A 19,387-nucleotide genomic window follows, 5' to 3' on the forward strand; every position below is an offset into this window, starting at 1 on the left:
GTTTTTCACTGTGATGATCTTGCATTTCGTTTGCATTGCAATGCTGTAGTGTGAGTTTCAGAGCCAGCGCTCTGCCACCACACTGCCCATATACAAAGCACGGTTCTTCTACTTACTTGTTATGTGACCGTGAGCAAGTTCTGCCTCTTTCTTTCTTTCTTTTTTTTTTTTTTTTTTTTTTGAGACGGAGTCTCGCTCTGTCACCCAGGCTGGAGTGCTGTGGCCGGATCTCAGCTCACTGCAAGCTCCGCCTCCCGGGTTCACGCCATTCTCCTGCCTCAGCCTCCCGGGTAGCTGGGACTACAGGCGCCGCCACCTCGCCCGGCTAGTTTTTTGTAGTTTTTAGTAGAGACGGGGTTTCACCGTGTCGTGTTAGCCAGGATGGTCTCGATCTCCTGACCTCGTGATCCGCCCTTCTTGGCCTCCCAAAGTGCTGGGATTACAGGCTTGAGCCACCGCGCCCGGCCAGTTCTGCCTCTTTCAAGACTCAATTTATTCATCTGTAAAATATTTCATTGACAGGTAGAGAGGATTAAATGATTTAACACATAAAGCATTTATTCACTTGACCAATTCTTGACGTGTCATAAGTACTCAGTAAATGTTAGTTATTATTAGTATTGCTATTGCTGGCATTATTATCATGTGAGGTCCAAACTTAATTTAATTTGTTATAAATGGATAATTACTCCAACAAGATGTATGATGCAGCCATAAGCCACCTCATATAACAAACCTCTACATATTCAAGTGTCTGTTCTGGTCTCTCTCTGCATCCATACCACACTATTGTCCTAATTAATAGCCGTATAATAAATGCTGTATCTGGAGTGGTTAGTCCACCTTCTCTGTTCCCTCTTCAGAGTAGTTTTGGCAATTCTTGGCCCTGTATTCTTTCATCCTAATTTTAGTATGCATTTGTTAAATTCCTTTCAAAATAACAAACAATCCACTGTGAGGTAGTGGTTAGAATTATATTGAAGATATTTCAACATCTCATGTATTATATGACTTTTTGAACATGTATTGTATGTATGTACATGTATTATATCACTTTTATATTTTATATTTTATCCTTTTAAAAAGGTTCTTTTATATTTTTCCATAAAGTTTATTCTCTACTATTCTAAATTATATTCCCTGGCCAGGCGCAGTGGGTCATGCCTGTAATCCCAGCTCTTTGGGAGGCGGAGGCAGCAGATCACCTGAGGTCAGGAGTTGAAAACCAGCCTAGCAAACATGGTGAAACCCTACCTCTGCTAAAAATACAAAAATTAGCTGGGCATGGTGGTAGGCGCCTGTAATCCCAGCTACTCAGGAGGCTGAGGTAGGAGAATTGCTTGAACCCACGAGGTGGAGGTTGCAGTGAGCCAAGATCGCACCATTGCACTCCAGCCTGGACAACAAGAGAGAAACTCTGTCTCAAGAATGAATGAATGAATAAATAAGTAAATAAATAAATAAATAAATAAATAAAATATATTTCCATATGCTGTTTTTGCTATCATGGAAAAGATTTGCTAAATCATAATTTTAAAATATTTTCAAATTTTTACAGTCATAAAGTGTTATTGTTATATCCAGTAATGTTGATGAACTTTTACTAATTGTAATAGTTTGTGTATTTTCTTTCTTTTTGATTAAGATAGCCATGTCATCTTTGAATGATGTTCATTTTGTTTCTTCCAAATTGCACATCTTTTACATTTTCTTATCTTATTGGGCTTGCTAAGACTGTAGGTACAAAGTGCTGATAGCAGGCAACCTTATCTTTTTCTCTACCTTAGAGGGAAACTTTACTAATTGACCATCAAGTATAATATTCAATATTCAATTTAGGATATTGCTTAATAAGCTTTACTAACATTTTATGCCTAGTTTAAGAGCTTTTTTAAGTCATAAATATTACATTTTAACATAGCTTTTTATATTTTTAAAGGTTATTACATTTTATCTCCTTTAATCATTAAATTTTAAGTGCTGAATTGTAGTAGCACATTTTCTAATGTTACACTATTTATAAATTACTGGGATACACCCTACTTGTTCACTGAAAAAAAAAATTCTGTATTCCAATAGAGTTTACTGATTTTTGTTTAGAATTGTTTTATTTGTGTGCCTTTATAGGATTGCCTACACTTTTTTTCTTTTGATATGTTCTTGGTCAAATTTTAGATTCGAGATTACACTAACATCATAGAGTGAGTTTGGGAGTTTCTGCTCTTGGCCTATCTCCTGAAATACATTGTGTTAAGATTGTCTTTATTCACCTTCTAGTTAGAATTTTTTTTAAGAGGGTGGGAGAGAAGAAATAAGTAGATATTTGACAATCAATTGAACAACTTTAATGATGTAATTTCTAATCAAGTTCCCTATTTCTCCTTGTCAGTTTTGTTTATTTATATTTTCCTAAAAAATGGAAACGTTTCCAAGTTTTCAAATGTATTGGCATAAGTTTTTCTTAATAATCACTCGTGTTTTTCTCTAAAACTATTTGCTCCATCATCTGTCTTTCTATTCTCTTTCTGCCTGTTTGTCTCTGTCTGTCTGTCTGTCTCTCTCACTGGGATTTACCTACACTTTTTATCTTTTCAAAGAATCAGCTTTGAGTTTTGTTGATCCTCTTTGTTTTTCTTGCTCTTGTCTTTCTCCTCTATTTCCCTTTCCTTTCTTGGAGTTTACCCTCTGACTCTTCTCCTACTTCATAAGTTAAACAAGCAGATCCCTTATTTTTGATTGTGTTCCTTGTTCATGTGTGCATTTCAACCAATCCCTTCTTTTTTGACTCTCATTTAATAAATATTTCCCTATTACTAAGTGACATTCTTTTATATCAATAAGATGTTTCTACTTTGTCTTTTATATTTAGATAGCTGACCCAGTTAGAGCTGGTGTTTTGTGCATGGTTTGTAGCAAGAAGGAAATTTCTTTTGTCCAAATGGAAATCCAATTGTTCTAAGATTCGATACTTAAAAAGTATAATTCTGTCATATATTGAACAGTCACATATTTATGGCCAAGTACCAAAGTTCTCTATTCAGTTCCATTGTACCCTCCCAGTGCAAATGAAAAGCAATTTTTGTTATTGTAATTTTATAATAAGACTTGAAATCAAGTAGAGCAAGTTATCCTGAATAGATTCTCTTCTTTCAGCATGTCTTCACTTTACTTGGCAATTGCATTTCCATGTTATTTTTATAGTAAACTCATGATGTCCTAAAATAAAGCAACAACAATAACAATAGCTACTGGGTTTTCCAAGCCATCAATAGGTTATATTCCTTCCTCTATTTAGATTTGCCTCCTTGATATTTCTCAGAAACATTTAATGACTCATAATTTTTCCATAGAAGTCTTCCACACATTTGAAAAGGTTTTTCCTACTTGGTCATATCATTTGATGTTACATGTAAATAGTATCTTTAAAAATTTACATTGTATAATGTAATCCAACCTTCATTCCTGATAGAATTCTTAAACTAGAAGTAAAACTCCTTCATCTCAGAGAAATAGCCACCATGCCCAGCCTAAAATTTACATTGTATAAATGTTGTTACTCTTAACTTCTAAATTTGTATTTGTTGATATAATAAATACAATTGTTGTTCTATATTGCTTCAATGGTTAACTATCTGTTACGAACAAACCCCCTTATTAATTCTTATAATTTATGTATGATTTTTTAGATATTATACATATGAAATCATGTTTTATTTCTGTGCAATTGCTCTTCACTTTCTTTCCCAACAATCCTCATGTTTAATTAATTATCTTCTTCTCCCAATATAATACTGACTAGAAATAGTGACAACACATGCACTTTCTTTGTTTCAGCTTATGATGTTGTTATTGGTTTCATGTCAATTTCTCTGAGATGAAGGAGATTTACTTCTAGTTTAAGAATTCTATCGTGAATGAAGGTTGGATTTCATTTAAAAAATTGTTCAATGTCTTGAGAAAATCATATAAGGTTTCTTTTTGAATTTGCTGATACTGTGAATAAGGTCGAATTTGGAGCTAAAAGTTTAGTATGCATTAGTATGTAAATTATTCTTAAAGTCAAAGGAATTCATAAGCTCATAAATGGAAGAGTGCAGAGGCAGAGGAGAAAAAGTCAAAGACCAAGCCCTGAGGAAATTCAGTGTTTTGTAAAATAGAGGGAGCTGGCAAACAATACTGAGAATACATATTTTACAAGAAATACCAGAGAGTTGAGCAATTAATGAAGTATCTACTGGTTGGGAACATGAAGGTTTTTGGTGTTTTTTTGCTTGTTCATTTGTCTGTTGTTTGAGATGGAGTCTCATTGTGTTGCCCAGGCTGGCGTGCAACCTTACAACAACCTCCACCTCCCAGGTTCAAGCAATTCTCTTGCCTCAGCCTCCCGAGTAGCTGGATTACAGACACTCACCACCAGGCCCACCTAATTTTTGTATTTTTAGTAGAGACGGGGTTTCACCATGTTGACCAGGCTGGTCTCAAACTCCTGACTTCAGGTGATCCTCCTGCCTTGCCTCCTAAAGTGCTGGGATTACAGGTTTGACCCACGTGCCTGGTCAACTTGCAAGGCTTTAGTGATTTTTGCAATAAGCATCTTAACTGAGTTGGTGAGGGATTGGAGGGTGCAGATAGAGAAGTCAAATTAGACAGAATTTAAATTAGATAGTGAAAAAAAATGTTACTGAGATGAGTGCTCACAATAAAAGAAGATACAATCTAGAACAAAGTATTTTCAAAATATTTTGTAAATGTATTAAGGAATACCAGATAGTGCAAATTTCCTGAACAAGTTCTGGAGGAAAACTGGAATCCAGAGACTTAAGCAGAATATGAGGGTAACCAAGTCAAGAGGATTTTTGAGTGTAGAATCGAGCACAAAAGATGCCATCTGAGAATCGCTTATTCATGGTACCAGTATGGTTCTTAGACCTGAGCAGGAAAGATTTCTACCCTGAAACTCATGCTTCAGAGTACCCCCCATAACACAAATCCAACACCAGTGGTAATAGCAACAATGCTACATTTGTTAACACCTCTCTCTGGGCACCTCTCTGGGATCTCTTGCTCAGTACAGCCTCATAACGGCACTTGAAATTGCTGACATCTGCTCTTTGATGAATGCAACTGAAGGAAACACTTCGGCGTGTCTTGCCAGATACTTTAGAAAGGAAAGGCAATTCTATTCAGAGTCCAAAAAGATTTGAAAGCTGTGCCACTGATGACATCACTGTGTTGAATTGCAGGGTGGGTTTGAGTGGACTAAGTGCTTAGCTAAGAGGAAAGAAGCATTATAACCTGTCAAATCCTACCTCCTCACATGAATAAAATAGATGTTTATATTTCTCAGAAATGTCTAGTGCTCAGTTTTTGTATTTTCTTTTATTTCAGTTGTGGTTCTGGAGATTTGTACAAACTAACAAGAAATAGGATACTAGCAAGAACTCCGAATAGTGTCTGAGGAACATTCTGAATGCTAAACAATTCACTTTACTCTTGAATTTAAATACATGTTGGATGTAAAATGCATGAAGAGTGATACCCATTATTTACCCTTGCAATGAGATGAATAGCAAATGCTAGAATTCCAAATAGTTTTAATTTCACAAAATTATTTAATAGGTTTACTTGCATTTGAAAGAAAGCATTACATTTTCACTTTTGTTTAAGTGATTTGCATTTATAAACTTTAATATTTAGGCATATGGCATGTGGGCCTCCTTTTATACTCTTGGCCTGGGCCCTGTGAATATTAGAGGCAGGAGACTTCATGAGTTAGAACCACAGGACCTTGTAGTCATGGTAGCACAGGTTTGTTTTCATCTTTATGTGATAAGAAACCATTAGAGCATGTTAAAGTTGAAGAGTGATGTCAGCTGAATTTGAATTTAAAGGAATGATTCCCAACATTATGTGGACCTTGTTTTTACTTTGAAATATCTAATTATTAAATAAAGATTGGATGCATCCAAGATGTATGACATGATGGCTAGATATATGTACATGTTATTCAATGATTATCATAGTCAAATTAGTTAACACATTCGTCACCACCCATGCTTTATGTTAGATCCCAAGAGTTCGTTCAGCTTATAACTCATAGTTCATACCTTTTGACCAGCACCTTCCCATCTCCCCTATTCACCAGCCTCTAGCAATCACCATTTTACTTTACTCTCAGCTTCTAAGAGTTTGGCATTTTCAGGTTCTACATAAGTGCGACCATATAGGGTTTGTCTTTGTATGTATGGCTTATTTCGCTTAGCATAATGTTCTCCAGGTTTATCCATGTTGTTGCAAATGGCAGAATTTTATTCTATCCTATGACTGAGTAATATTCCTTTTGTATATGTACCACAATTTCTTTAACCATTCATCTACAGATGGGTGCTTAGGTTGATTTCACATGTTAACTATTATGAAAAATACTGCAATGAACATGAAGATATGGATATCTTATTGAAATACTAATTTCATTTCTTTTGGATATATTCCCAGAGTAGGGTCGCTGGATCCTATGGTAGTTCTATTTTATTTTTTTGATGAACCTTCATACTGTGTTTCATGATAGCTGTACCAATTTATATTCCCAGCAACAGTGTACAAGGGTTGAGGTTCCCTTCTCTCCACAGCCTCACCAACATTTGTTGTCTCATATCTTTTTGATAGAAAATTTCCTCTAGAGGGAAAAGAATAAATGCAAGAGACTAAATTAGGAGATTCTTAGGGCAATCTAGGCAGTGTAGAGTGGTGGTTACAATCACAGCCTCTAGAACCAGGCTTCTAAAGTTTGAGATCACTTCTTGGGTACATGCTATCTCTATGATACTACGAAAATGACAACCTCTGTACTTTCACCTCTTTATTAGTGAAATGAAGGCAAAGATCACCTAGTTTATTCATATTTTGTAGATATTAAGCAAGTTATGCAAAGCACTTGCAACTCTGCCTAGCACTCAGTAAGTACTATCTGAGGGTTAAGCATTATTGGTGAGTATGGCATGGGAAAGGAATTGAGGGTGACCTTAATGATTTTAGTTCAGGCAATAGGACCAACACAATAGCACAATTTTTTTTATTATACTTTAAGTTCTAGGGTACATGTGCACAACGTGCAGGTTTGATACATAGGTATACATGTGCCATGTTGGTTTGCTGTACCCATCAACTCATCATTTACATCAGGTATTTCTCCTAATGCTATCCCTTTCCCAGCCCCCCAGCCCCCGACAGGCCCTGGTGTGTGATGTTCCCCACCCTGTGTCTGTGTGATCTCATTGTTCAATTCCCACCTATGAATGAGAACATGTGGTATTTGGTTTTCTGTTCTTGTGATAGTTTGCTGAGAATTATGGTTTCCAGCTTCATCCATGTCCCTGCAAAGGACATGAATGCATCCTTTTTTACAGCTGCATAGTATTCCATGATGTATATGTGCCACATTTTCTTAATCCAGTCTATCATTGATGGACATTTGGGTTGGTTCCAAGTCTTTGCTACAATAGCACAATTCAATGAGGTGAGAAACCTGGGAGAAGTGTGGGTTTTGGTGGAGAGGATGGAATCAAGAATTCAGCTTTTGACTTAGTGAATTTGTGATTTCTATTAGACATCTAAGTGAAGATGTTGAATGTTGAGTAGGAAGTTGAAAAAAAGAAGAGTCTGTAGCAGGAAGAAACAGTTAATTGACGTGAATTTGGGAACCAACATTGTACTACTTGAGCTTACCTAAGGAGTGAGTAAATATTTAGAAGAAAAGGAATTTCATGGAAGAGCCTTGGGACACTCCAACACATATTTATTGGGAAAAGAAAGAAACACAGCAAATGAAAAGGAAAAGAAAGTCAGTGTGGGAGAAGGAGAGCCAGAAGAGTATGGAAGTCATGTAAAAATAACATCTCTTAGGAATTTGTGGGAGGTCATTGGTGAAATAAACTCTTAAAAAGGCAGGTAAGAGAATTGACTATTAGGCTTGATCATGTAGAAGTCATTGTTGACCTTGATTACAATGGTTTCAAAGTTAATGGTGAAGATGAGAATATATATTGAGTAATTTCAAAAGAAAAAGGGCATAGAGAAAGTTGAGACTATGAATATAAATACACATTTGTGGTGGTATCTGCCAGCATTTTCCACCATGAATTTACCCTTTTCCATCATGAATTTATACTTCTCCTGTTTGAAGTAGATAAGTGTTTGAGTTACTTTGATATTATGTAAATATCCCATTTCAAATCAAACATTCAACTTATTTATTTATATCACGATTAAACTCATGGCTTTCTGTTTTAGTCAGTGGTTTATAATCTGTTACTATCATTATTTCTTTTGAGGCCCAATCCGTGATTTGGCCAATGGAACCCCCTTCAAGTGGGGTGCCAAGACCAACTGATGTGCACTCCTTCTTGACCCTGCTTGTCTTTGACCTCTCAGGCCAGGCTGACTTCCTGCATGGAGGCCCTCCTTACTCCCCTTGGGATGCAAACCTTTTGTTCTTCCAGTCCCATTTTCTTGTCATGCACACTGTCTTTACCCTGCGGGGGCTCTAACACAATGCTCTGAACTACCAGGGCCTTTCCACTCTGGCTCAGACACTTACCTTGTTTGACCCACTTAATAACTTGTGGATTTTTTAATTGTTCCAGAAGGGAAGAAAATGGATGTGAAAGACTAAAAAGGGGAAGGGATATAAATAAAAGAAAGAGAAGGAAACTAACTGGAAGGAAAGGGGTGGGGAAGGGAAGGGAGAAGAGAAGGGGAAAGTAAACGAAGGAGAAGAGAAGGGGAAGGAAAATGAAGAAGAGAAGGGGAAAGAAAACGAAGAGGAGAAGGGGAAGGAAAATGATATATTATATTTTACATATATATAATATATTTTAATGATATATTATACATTATATTACATGGATATACTGCATAATGTCTAAACCTTTAGTGCAACAATCACCCAAATAATACACATTGTATTCATTAAGGAATTTCTTATCCCTCAAGCCCCTCCCAGTCTTCCACTTTTGGGGGTCTCCAGTGTCTATTATTCCGGTCTGTTTGTCCATGTGTACACATTATTTAGCTCCCACTTTTAAGTGAGAACATGCAGTATTGAATTTCTGCTTCTGAGTTATTTCACTTAAGATGATGGCCTCCAGTTAAATCCATATTGCTGCAAAAGACATGATTTCACTCTTATTTATGGGTGAATAGTATTTCATTATATATATAACATTTTTTTCCTAATTATCTGCAGATGCAAACTTAGGTTGATTTCATATTTTTGTTATCATGAATAGTGCTGTGATAAACATAAGAGTGCAGGTTTCTTTTGATACAATCATTTATTTTCCTTTGAGTAGATATCCAGTAATGGGAGTGCTGGTTGAACAGTTTGTTTGGACAGTGTGGTCATTTCAATGACGTTGATTCCTCGAATCTTTGAGCATGGGATGTTTTATTTGTTTGTGTCAATTATGATTTCTTTCATCAGTATATTGTAGTTCTTCATGCAGAGATCTTTAATATCCTTCGTTAGATGTATTCTTGGGTGTTTTATTTTGTGTGTGTGCTTATTGTAAATGTGATTGTGTTCTTGGTTTTGTTTTCCTCTTGATTATTATTGGTGTATAAAAATGCTGTCAATTTTTGCATGTTGATTTGTATTTTGAAACTTTACTGAAATCATTTATTAAATCTAGGTGTGTTTAGAGAAGTGTTTAGAGTTTTCCAGGTATAAGATCACATCATCAGCTCATAGTGATAAGTTGACTTCCTGTTTTTTGTATGTCTTTTATTTCTTTCTCTTACTTATTGCTCTAGCTAGGACTTCCAGTATTATGATGAAGAGAAGCAGTGAAAATGGTCATCCTTGTTTTGTTCCAGTTCTTAAGGGAAATACTTTCTACTTTTCCCTTTTCTCTAGAAGAAAACCCAGAGAAAACTCTTCAGTATGATGGTGCTGTGGGTTTGTCATATATGGCTTTTATCATATTTATCTTTATAATAAATAATAATAGATTTAGTATTTATTATTTTGAGGTATATTTCTTCTCTGCTTCAGTTTGTTGAGGTTTCTTTTTTTTATATACTTTAAGTTCTAGGGTACATGTGTACAATGTGGAGGTTTGTTACATATGTATACATGTGCCATGTTGGTGTGCTGCACCCATTAACTCGTCATTTACATTAAATATATCTCCTAATGCTATCCCTCCCCCCTACCCTCTCCCCACAATAGGACCAAGTGTGTGATGTTTCCCTTCCTGTGTCCAAGTGATCTCATTGTTCGATTCCCACCTATGAGTAAGAACATGCAGTATTTGGTTTTCTGTTCTTGTGATAGTTTGCTGAGAATGATGGTTTCCAGCTGCATCCATGTCCCTACAAAGGACACGAACTCATCCTTTTTTATGGCTGCATAGTATTCCATGGTGTATATGTGCCACATTTTCTTAATCCAGTCTGTCACTGATGGACATTTGGCTTGATTCCAAGTCTTTGCTATTGTGAATAGTGCTGCAATAAACATACGTGTGCATGTGTCTTTATAGCAGCATGACTTATAATCCTTTGGGTATATCCCCAGTAATGGAATGGCTGGGTCAAATGGTATTTCTAGTTCTAGATCCTTGAGGAATCGCCACACTATTTTCCACAATGGTTGAACTAGTTTACATTCCCACCAACAGTGTAAAAGTGTTCCTATTTCTCCACATCCTATCCAGCACCTGTTGTTTCCTGATTTTGTCATGATTGCCATTCTAACTGGTGTGAGATGTTATCTCATTGTAGTTTTGATTTTAATTTCTCTGATGGCGAATGATGATGAGCATTTTTTCATGTGTCTGTTAGCTGTATGAATGTCTTCTTTTGAGAAGTGTTTGTTCATATCCTTTGCCCACTTTTTGGTGGGGTTGTTTGTTTTTTTCTTGTATATTTGTTTGAGTTCTTTATAGGTTCTGGATATTAGCCCTTTGTCAGCTGAGTAGATTGTAAAAATATTCTCCCATTCTGTAGGTTGCCTGTTTACTCTGATGGTAGTTTCTTTTGCTGTGCAGAAGCACTTTAGTTTAATTAGATCCCATTTGTCAATTTTGGCTTTTGTTGCCATTGCTTTTGGTGTTTTAGACATGAAGTTCTTGCCCATGCCTATGTCCTGAATGGTATTGCCTAGGTTTTCTTCTAGGGTTTGTATGGTTTTAAGTCTAACATTTACGTCTCAATCCATCTTGAATTAATTTTCATGTAAGGAGTAAGGAAAGGATCCAGTTTCAGCTTTCTACTTATGGCTAGCCAATTTTCCCAGCACCATTTATTAAATAGGGAATCCTCTCCCCATTTCTTGTTTTTGTCAGGTTTGTCAAGGATCAGAAGGCTGTAGATGTGTAGTATTATTTCTGAGGACTCTGTTCTGTTCCATTGGTCTATATCTCTGTTTTGGTACCAGTACCATGCTGTTTTGGTTACTGTAGCCTTGTAGTATAGTTTGAAGTCAGGTAGCATGATGCCTCCAACTTTGTTCTTTTGGCTTAGGATTATCTTGGCAACGAGGGGTCTTTTTTGGTTCCATATGAACTTTAAAGCAGTTTTTTCCAATTCTGTGAAGAAAGTCATTGGTAGCTTAATGGGGATGGCATTGAATCTATAAATTACCTTGGGCAGTATGGCCATTTTCACAATATTGATTCTTCCTATCCATGAGCATGGTATGTTCTTCCATTTGTTTGTGTCCTCTTTTATTTCACTGAGCAGTGGTTTGTAGTTCTCCTTGAAGAGGTCTTTTACACCCCTTGTAAGTTGGATTCCTAGGTATTTTATTCTCTTTGAAGCCATTGTGAATGGAAGTTCATTCCTGATTTGGCTCTCTGATTGTCTGTTACTGGTGTATAAGAATGCTTGTGGTTTTTGCACATTGATTTTGTATCCTGAGACTTTGCTGAAGTTGTTTATCAGCTTAAGGAGATTTTGGGCTGAGACAATGGGGTTTTCTAAATATACAATCATGTCATCTGCAAACAGGGACAATTTGACTTCTTCTTTTCCTAAGTGAATACCCTTGATTTCTTTCTCTTGCCTGATTACCCTAGCCAGAACTTCCAACACTATGTTGAATAGGAGTGGTGAGAGAGGGCATCCCTGTCTTGGGCCAGTTTTCAAAGGGAATGCTTCCAGTTTTTGTCCATTCAGTATGATATTGGCTGTGGGTTTGTCATAAATAGCTCTTATTATTTTGAGGTACGTTCCATCAATACCGAATTTATTGAGCGTTTTTAGCATGAAGGGCTGTTGAATTTTGTCAAAAGCCTTTTCTGCATCTATTGAGATAATCACGTGGTTCTTGTCTTTGGTTCTGTTTATATGCTGGATTACATTTATTGATTTATGTATGTTGAACCAGCCTTGCATCCCAGGGATGAAGCCCACTTGATCATGGTGGATAAGCTTTTTGATGTGCTGCCTCATTTGGTTTGCCAGTATTTTATTGAGGATATTTGCATCGATGTTCATCAGGGATATTGGTCTAAAATTCTCTTTTTTTGCTGCATCTCTGTCAGGCTTTGGTATCAGGATGATGTTGGCCTCATAAAATGAGTTAGGGAGGACTCCCTCTTTTTCTATTGATTGGAATAGTTTCAGAACGAATGGTACCAACTCCTCCTTGTACCTGTGGTAGAATTCGGCTGTGAATCCGTCTGGTCCTGGACTTTTTTTGGTTGGTAGGCTATTAATTATTGCCTCAATTTCAGAGCCTGCTATTGGTCTATTCAGGGATTCAGCTTCTTCCTGGTTTAGTCTTGGGAGAGTGTAAATGTCCAGGAAATTATCCATTTCTTCTAGGTTTTCTAGTTTATCTGCATAGAGGTGTTTATAGTATTCTCTGATGGTAGTTTGTATTTCTGTGGGGTCTGTGGTGATATCTCCTTTATCATTTTTTATTGTGTTTATTTGATTCTTCTCTCTTTTCTTCTTTATTAGTGTTGCTAGTAGTCTATCAATTTTGTTGATCTTTTCAAAAAACCGGCTCCTGGATTCATTGATTTTTTGGAGGGTTTTTTGTGTCTCTATCTCCTTCAGTTCTGCTCTGATCTTAGTTATTTCTTGCCTTCTGCTAGCTTTTGAATGTGTTTGCTCTTGCTTCTCCAGTTCTTTTAATTGTGATGTTAGAGTGTCAATTTTAGATCTTTCCAGCTTTCTCTTGTGGGCATTTAGTGCTATAAATTTCCCTCTACACACTGCTTTAAATGTGTCCCAGAGATTCTGGTATGTTGTATCTTTGTTCTCATTGGTTTCAAAGAACATCTTTATTTCTGCCTTCATTTTGTTATGTACCCAGTAGTCATTCACGAGCAGGTTGTTCAATTTCCATGTAGTTGAGTGATTTTGATTGAGTTTCTTAGTCCTGAGTTCTAGTTTAATTGCACCGTTGTCTGAGAGACAGTTTGTTATAATTTCTGTTCTTTTACATTTGCTAAGGAGTGTTTTACTTTCAACTATGTGGTCAATTTTGGAATAAGTGTGATGTGGTGCTGAGAAGAATGTATATTCTGTTGATTTGGGGTGGAGAGCTCTGTAGATGTCTATTAGGTCCACTTGGTGCAGAGTTGAGTTCAATTCCTGGATATCCTTGTTAACTTTCTGTCTCGTTGATCTGTCTAATGTTGACAGTGGGGTGTTAATGTCTCCCATTATTGTTGTATGGGAGTCTAAGTCTCTTTGTAAGTTGCTAAGGACTTGCTTTATGAATCTGGGTGCTCCTGTATTGGGTGCATCTATAGTTAGGATAGTTAGCTTTTCCTGATGAATTGATCCCTTTACTGTTATGTAGTGGCCTTCTTTGTCTCTTTTGATCTTTGCTGGCTTAAAGTCTGTTTTATCAGAGACTAGGATTGCAACCCCTGCTTTTTTTCGTTTTCCATTTGCTTGGTAGATCTTCCTCCATCCCTTTATTTTGAGCTTATGTGTGTCTCTGCATGTGAGATGGGTCTCCTGAATACAACAAACTGATGGGTCTAGACTCTTTATCCAATTTGCCAGTCTGTGTCTTTTAATTGGACCATTTAGTTCATTTACATTTACGGTTAATATTGTTTTGTGTGAACTTGATCCTGTCATTGTGATATTAGCTGGTTATTTTGCTCACTAGTTGATGCATTTTCTTCCCAGCATCAATGGACTTTACATTTTGACATGTTTTTGCAATGGCTGGTACCTGTTGTTCCTTTCCATGTTTATTGCGTCCTTCAGGAAAGATGGGGAAAAAGCAGTACAGAAAAGCTGGAAAATCAAAAAATCAGAAAGCATCTCCCCCTCCAAAGGAATGCAGCTCATCGTCAGCAATGGAACAAAGCTGGACGGAGAATGACTTTGATGAGTTGAGAGAAGAAGGCTTCAGTCGATCTAACTTCTCAGAGCTAAAGGAGGAACTACATAACCAGCACAAAGAAACTAAAAACCTTGAAAAAAGAATGTATGCATAGATAACTAGAATAATCCATGCAGAGAAGACCTTAAAAGAACTGATAGAGATGAAAACCATAACACGGGAAATACGTGACAAATGCATAAGCTTCAGTAACCAACTCGATCAACTGGAAGAAAGAATATCAATGATTGAAGATCAAATGAATTAAATGAAGCAAGAAGAGAAGTGTGGAGAAAAAAGAGTAAAAAGAAATGAACAAAGCCTCCAAGAAGTATGGGATTATGTGAAAAGACCAACCCTACATCTGATTGGTGTGCCTGAAAGTGATGGGGAAAATGGAACCAAGTTGGAAAACACTCTGCAGGATATCATCCAGGAGAACTTCCCCAATTAGTAAGGTAGGCCAACATCCAAATTCAGGAAATACAGAGAATGCCACAGAGATACTCCTCGAGAAGAGCAACTCCAGGACACATAATTGTTAGATTCACCAAAGTTGAAATGAAGGAAAAAATGTTAAGGGCAGACAGATAGAAAGGTTGGGTTACAGACAAAGGGAAGCCCATCAGACTAACAGCAGATCTCTCAGCAGAAACTCTCCAAGCCAGAAGAGAGTGGGGGCCAACATTCAACATTTTTAAAGAAAAGAATTTTCAACCCAGAATTTCATATCCAGCCAAACTAAGTTTCATAAGTGAAGGAGAAATAAAATTCTTTACAGACAAACAAATGCTTAGAGATTTTGTCACCACCAGGCCTGCCCACATGAGGTTTCTTTTATTATGAAGAGATACTGAATTTTATCAAATGCTTTTTCTGCATCCATTAAGATAATCCCACAGTTTTTGTTTTAAATTCTGTTTATGTGATGAATTACCTTTATTGATTTGCATATATTGAACCATCCTTGCATTCCTGAGGGAAAAAAACCCATGTTATTGTGGTGTACTCTCTTTGTGATGTGTTGTTGGATTTGATTTCCTGGTGGGTCTTTTTATTGTTGTTGTTTAGCTTTGTTTTGAGGATTTTTGCATCTATGTTCACCAGAGATATTGGTCTGTAGTTTTCTGACTTTGATATCAGAGTGATACTACCTTCCTGGAATGATTTAGTGAAGATTCCCTCCTTGATGTTCTTGAAAGAATTTCAGGAGAATTGGCACCAGGTCTTGTTTGTACATTTGGCAGAACTCAGCTGTGAATACATCTGGTTCTGGACGCTTTTGCTGGTTGGGAGACTTTTTTTATTATTGTTTTAATCTTACTACTTGTTATTGATCTGTCCAGGATTTCTATTTCTTCCTGGTTTAATAGTGAGAGGTTATATATTTCCAAAAACTTACCCATTTCCTCTAGGTTCCCTAGCTTATAAGCATATCGCTATTCATAGTAGTCTTTGCTGATCTTTTGTATGTCTGTGTTCTCAGTTTTAATGTTCCCCTTTTTTATTTCTGATTATGTTTATTTGGATCTTTTTTCTACTTGGTCAGCCTCACTAACAGTCTATCTTTTTGTTTTATTTTCTGAAAGAACCAAGTTTTCATTCCATAGATCCTTTGCATTGTGTTTTTGTTCTCAATTTTATTTAGTTCTGCTTTGATTTATTTGTTAGTTATTTTCTTTTGCTAGCTTTGGGTTTAGTTTGTTCTTTTTATTCCTAGTCCCTTGAGGTATGCAACATTAGGTTGTTAATTTGTTGTTTTTCATTTCCTTTGATGTAGGCATTTAACACCAGAAACTTCTTTCTTGGAATTGCTTTTGCTGTACCCCAGGTGGTTTTGGTATAGTGTGTATATTTTTATTTAATTTTTAAAATTTCTGTCTTAATTTTGTCATTGACACAAATATCATTTGTGAATATGTTGTTTAATTCCCATGTATTTGTATGGTTTTGAGAGTTCCTCTTGGAATTCATTTACAGTTTTATTCCATTGTGGTATGAGAAGATACCTAGTATCATTAAAACTTGTCTTTTAAAATTATTGAGACATGCTTGGTGTCCTAACACATGGTCTGTCTTGGAGAATGTTCCATGCACTGATGTGAAGAATGTATATCCTGTTCTTGGGTAGGATAAATAAATATATTTACAGTGCACCTGGTGTTGGATGCATATGTATTTGGGATTGTTATATCCTCTTGTTGAATAGATCCCTTTATCATTATATAATGGCCTTCTTTGTCTTTCTTATTGTTGTTGATTTAAAGTTAATTAATTTTATCTGATATAAGTATAGGTACTCCTGCTTGCTTTTGACTTCTGTTTGTGTGGAATATCTTTTTCTACCTCTTTACCTTCAGTCTATTTGTCTTTACCAGGAAGGTGAGTTTCTTGTAAGCAGCATAGAGTTGATTCTTCTTTTTTTTCCCTTAATCCATTCCACCAATCTATATCTTTGAAGTGGAGCATTTAACCCATCTATGTTCAGGATTAAAACTGATATTGAGGATTTGTTCCTGTCATAATGTTAATTGTCATCAGTTGCTTTGTAGATTCCTTGTTTCTTTTTATTTTCTTTTTATTTTGATGGAGTTCTCTTGTGCTGCCATTTGATTTCTTTCTTTTCCTCCTATGTGTAATTGTTTTATGAGACCTGTAACTTTTATATATTTGCTTTTATGATGACAAATATCAACCTTTTGTTTCCATGTTTAGATCTCCTTTGACTATTTCTTGTAGGGTCACTCTAGTGATGACAAATTTCCTCAGCATTTGCTTGTCTGTGAAAGACTTTATTTCTCCTTTTTTTTTTTTTTGTTTCTTGTTTTTTTGTTTTTTGAGACTGAGTCTCACTCTGTCACCCAGGCTGGAGTGCAGTGATACAGTCTCGGCTCACTGCAATCTCTGCCTCCTGGATTCAAGTGATTCTCCCACCTCAGCCTCCTGAGAAGATGGGACTACAAGCATGCACCACCATGCCTGGATAATTTTTGTATTTTTAGTAGAGATGGGGTTTCACCATGTTAGTCAGGCTGGTCTTGAACTCCTGGCCTCAAATGATCCACCCACCTTGGCCTCCCAAAGCCCTGAGATTACATAAGTGCACCACTCCTGCACTCGGCCAAATTCTTCTTAACATTTGAAGCTTATTTTGGCAGAACATAAATTCTTGGCTGAACTGCAAAAACAAACCAAAATGTAAAGACCATCAACACTATGAAGAAACTGCATCAACTAATGGGCAAAATAAACAGCTAGCATCATAGAGACAGGATCAAATTCACACATAACAATATTAACCTTAAATGTAAATGGGCTTAAATCCCCCAATTAAAAGGCACAGACTGGCAAATTGGATAAAGAGTCAAGACCCATTGGTATGTTGTATTCAGGAGACCCATCTCATGTGCAAAGACACACATAGGCTCAAAGGAATGGAGGAAGATATAAGAAGCAAATGGAAAGCAAAAAAAAAAAAAAAAAAAAGAAAAGAAAAAAAAAAGAAAAAAAAAGCAGGGGTTGTAATCCTTGTCTCTGATAAAACAGACTTTAAATCAACAAAGATAAAAAAAAGACAAAGAAGGGCATTACATAATGGTAAAGGAATCAATGCAACAAGAAGAGCTAACTATCCTAAATGTATATGTACCCAGATTCATAAAGCAAGTTCTTAGAGACCTACAAAGAAACTTATATTCTCATACAATAATAGTGGGAGACTTTAACACTGCACTGTCAATATTAGACAGATCAATGAGACAGAAAATTAACAAGGATATTCAGGACTTGAACTTTAGCTCTGGACCAGGTGGACCTCATAAGCATCTACAGAACTCTCCACACCAAATTAACAGAATATACATTCTTCTCAGCACCACATATCACTTATTCAAAAATTGACCACAGAATTGGAAGTAAAACATTCCTCAGCAAATGGAAAAGAACGGAAATCATAACAAACAGTCTCTGAAACCACAGTGCAATCAAATTAGAACTCAGGATTAAGAAATTCACTCAAAACTATATAACTACATGGAAACTGAACAACCTGCTCCTGAATGACTATTGGGTAAATAACAAAATTAAGGTAGAGGTAAAAAAGTTCTTTGAAATCAATAAGAGCAAAGACACAATGTACCAGAATCTCTGGGACACAGCTAAAGCAGTGTTTAGAGGGAAATTTATAGCACTGAATGCCCACAGGAGAAAGTGAGAAAGATCTGAAATTGACACCCTAACATCACAATTAAAAGAACTGAAGAAGCAAAAGCAAACAAATTTGAAAGCTAGCAGAAGACAGAAATAATTAAGATCAGAGCAGAACTGAAGGAGATAGAGACATGAAAAACCCTTCAAAAAATCAATGAATCCAGGAGCTGGTTTTATGAAAAGATTAACAAAATACACAGACTGCTAGCCAGACTACTAAAGAAGAAAAGAGAGAAGAATCAAATAGACACAATAAAAAATGGTAAAGGGGAGATCACCACTGATCCCACAGAAATACAAACTACCATCAGAAAATACTATAAACACCTCTATGCAAATAACCTAGAAAATCTAGAAGAAATGGATAAATTCCTGGACACATACATCCTCCCAAGACTAAACCAGGAAGAAGTTGAATCTCTGAATAAGACCAATAACAAGTTCTGAAATTGAGGCAGTAATGAATAGCCTACCAACCAAAAAAAATCCCAGGACCAGATGAATTCACAGCCGAATTCTACCAGAGGTACAAGGAGGAGCTGATACCATTCCGTCTGAAACTATTCCAAACAACAGAAAAAGAGGGAGTCCTCCCTAACTCATTTTATGAGGACACCATCATGCCGATACCAAAACCTGGCAGAGACACAACAAAAAAAGAAAATTTCAGGCCAATATCCCTGATGAACATCAATACAAAAATCCTCAATAAAATATTGGCAAACTGAATCCAGCAGCACATTAAAAAGCTTACCCACCAAGATCAAGTCGGCTTCATCCCTGAGATGCAAGGCTGGTTCAATATACACAAATCAATAAACATAA

This window comes from Rhinopithecus roxellana, chromosome 9 (assembly GCF_007565055.1).
Source record: "Rhinopithecus roxellana isolate Shanxi Qingling chromosome 9, ASM756505v1, whole genome shotgun sequence".
Classification (NCBI taxonomy): Eukaryota; Metazoa; Chordata; class Mammalia; order Primates; family Cercopithecidae; genus Rhinopithecus; species Rhinopithecus roxellana.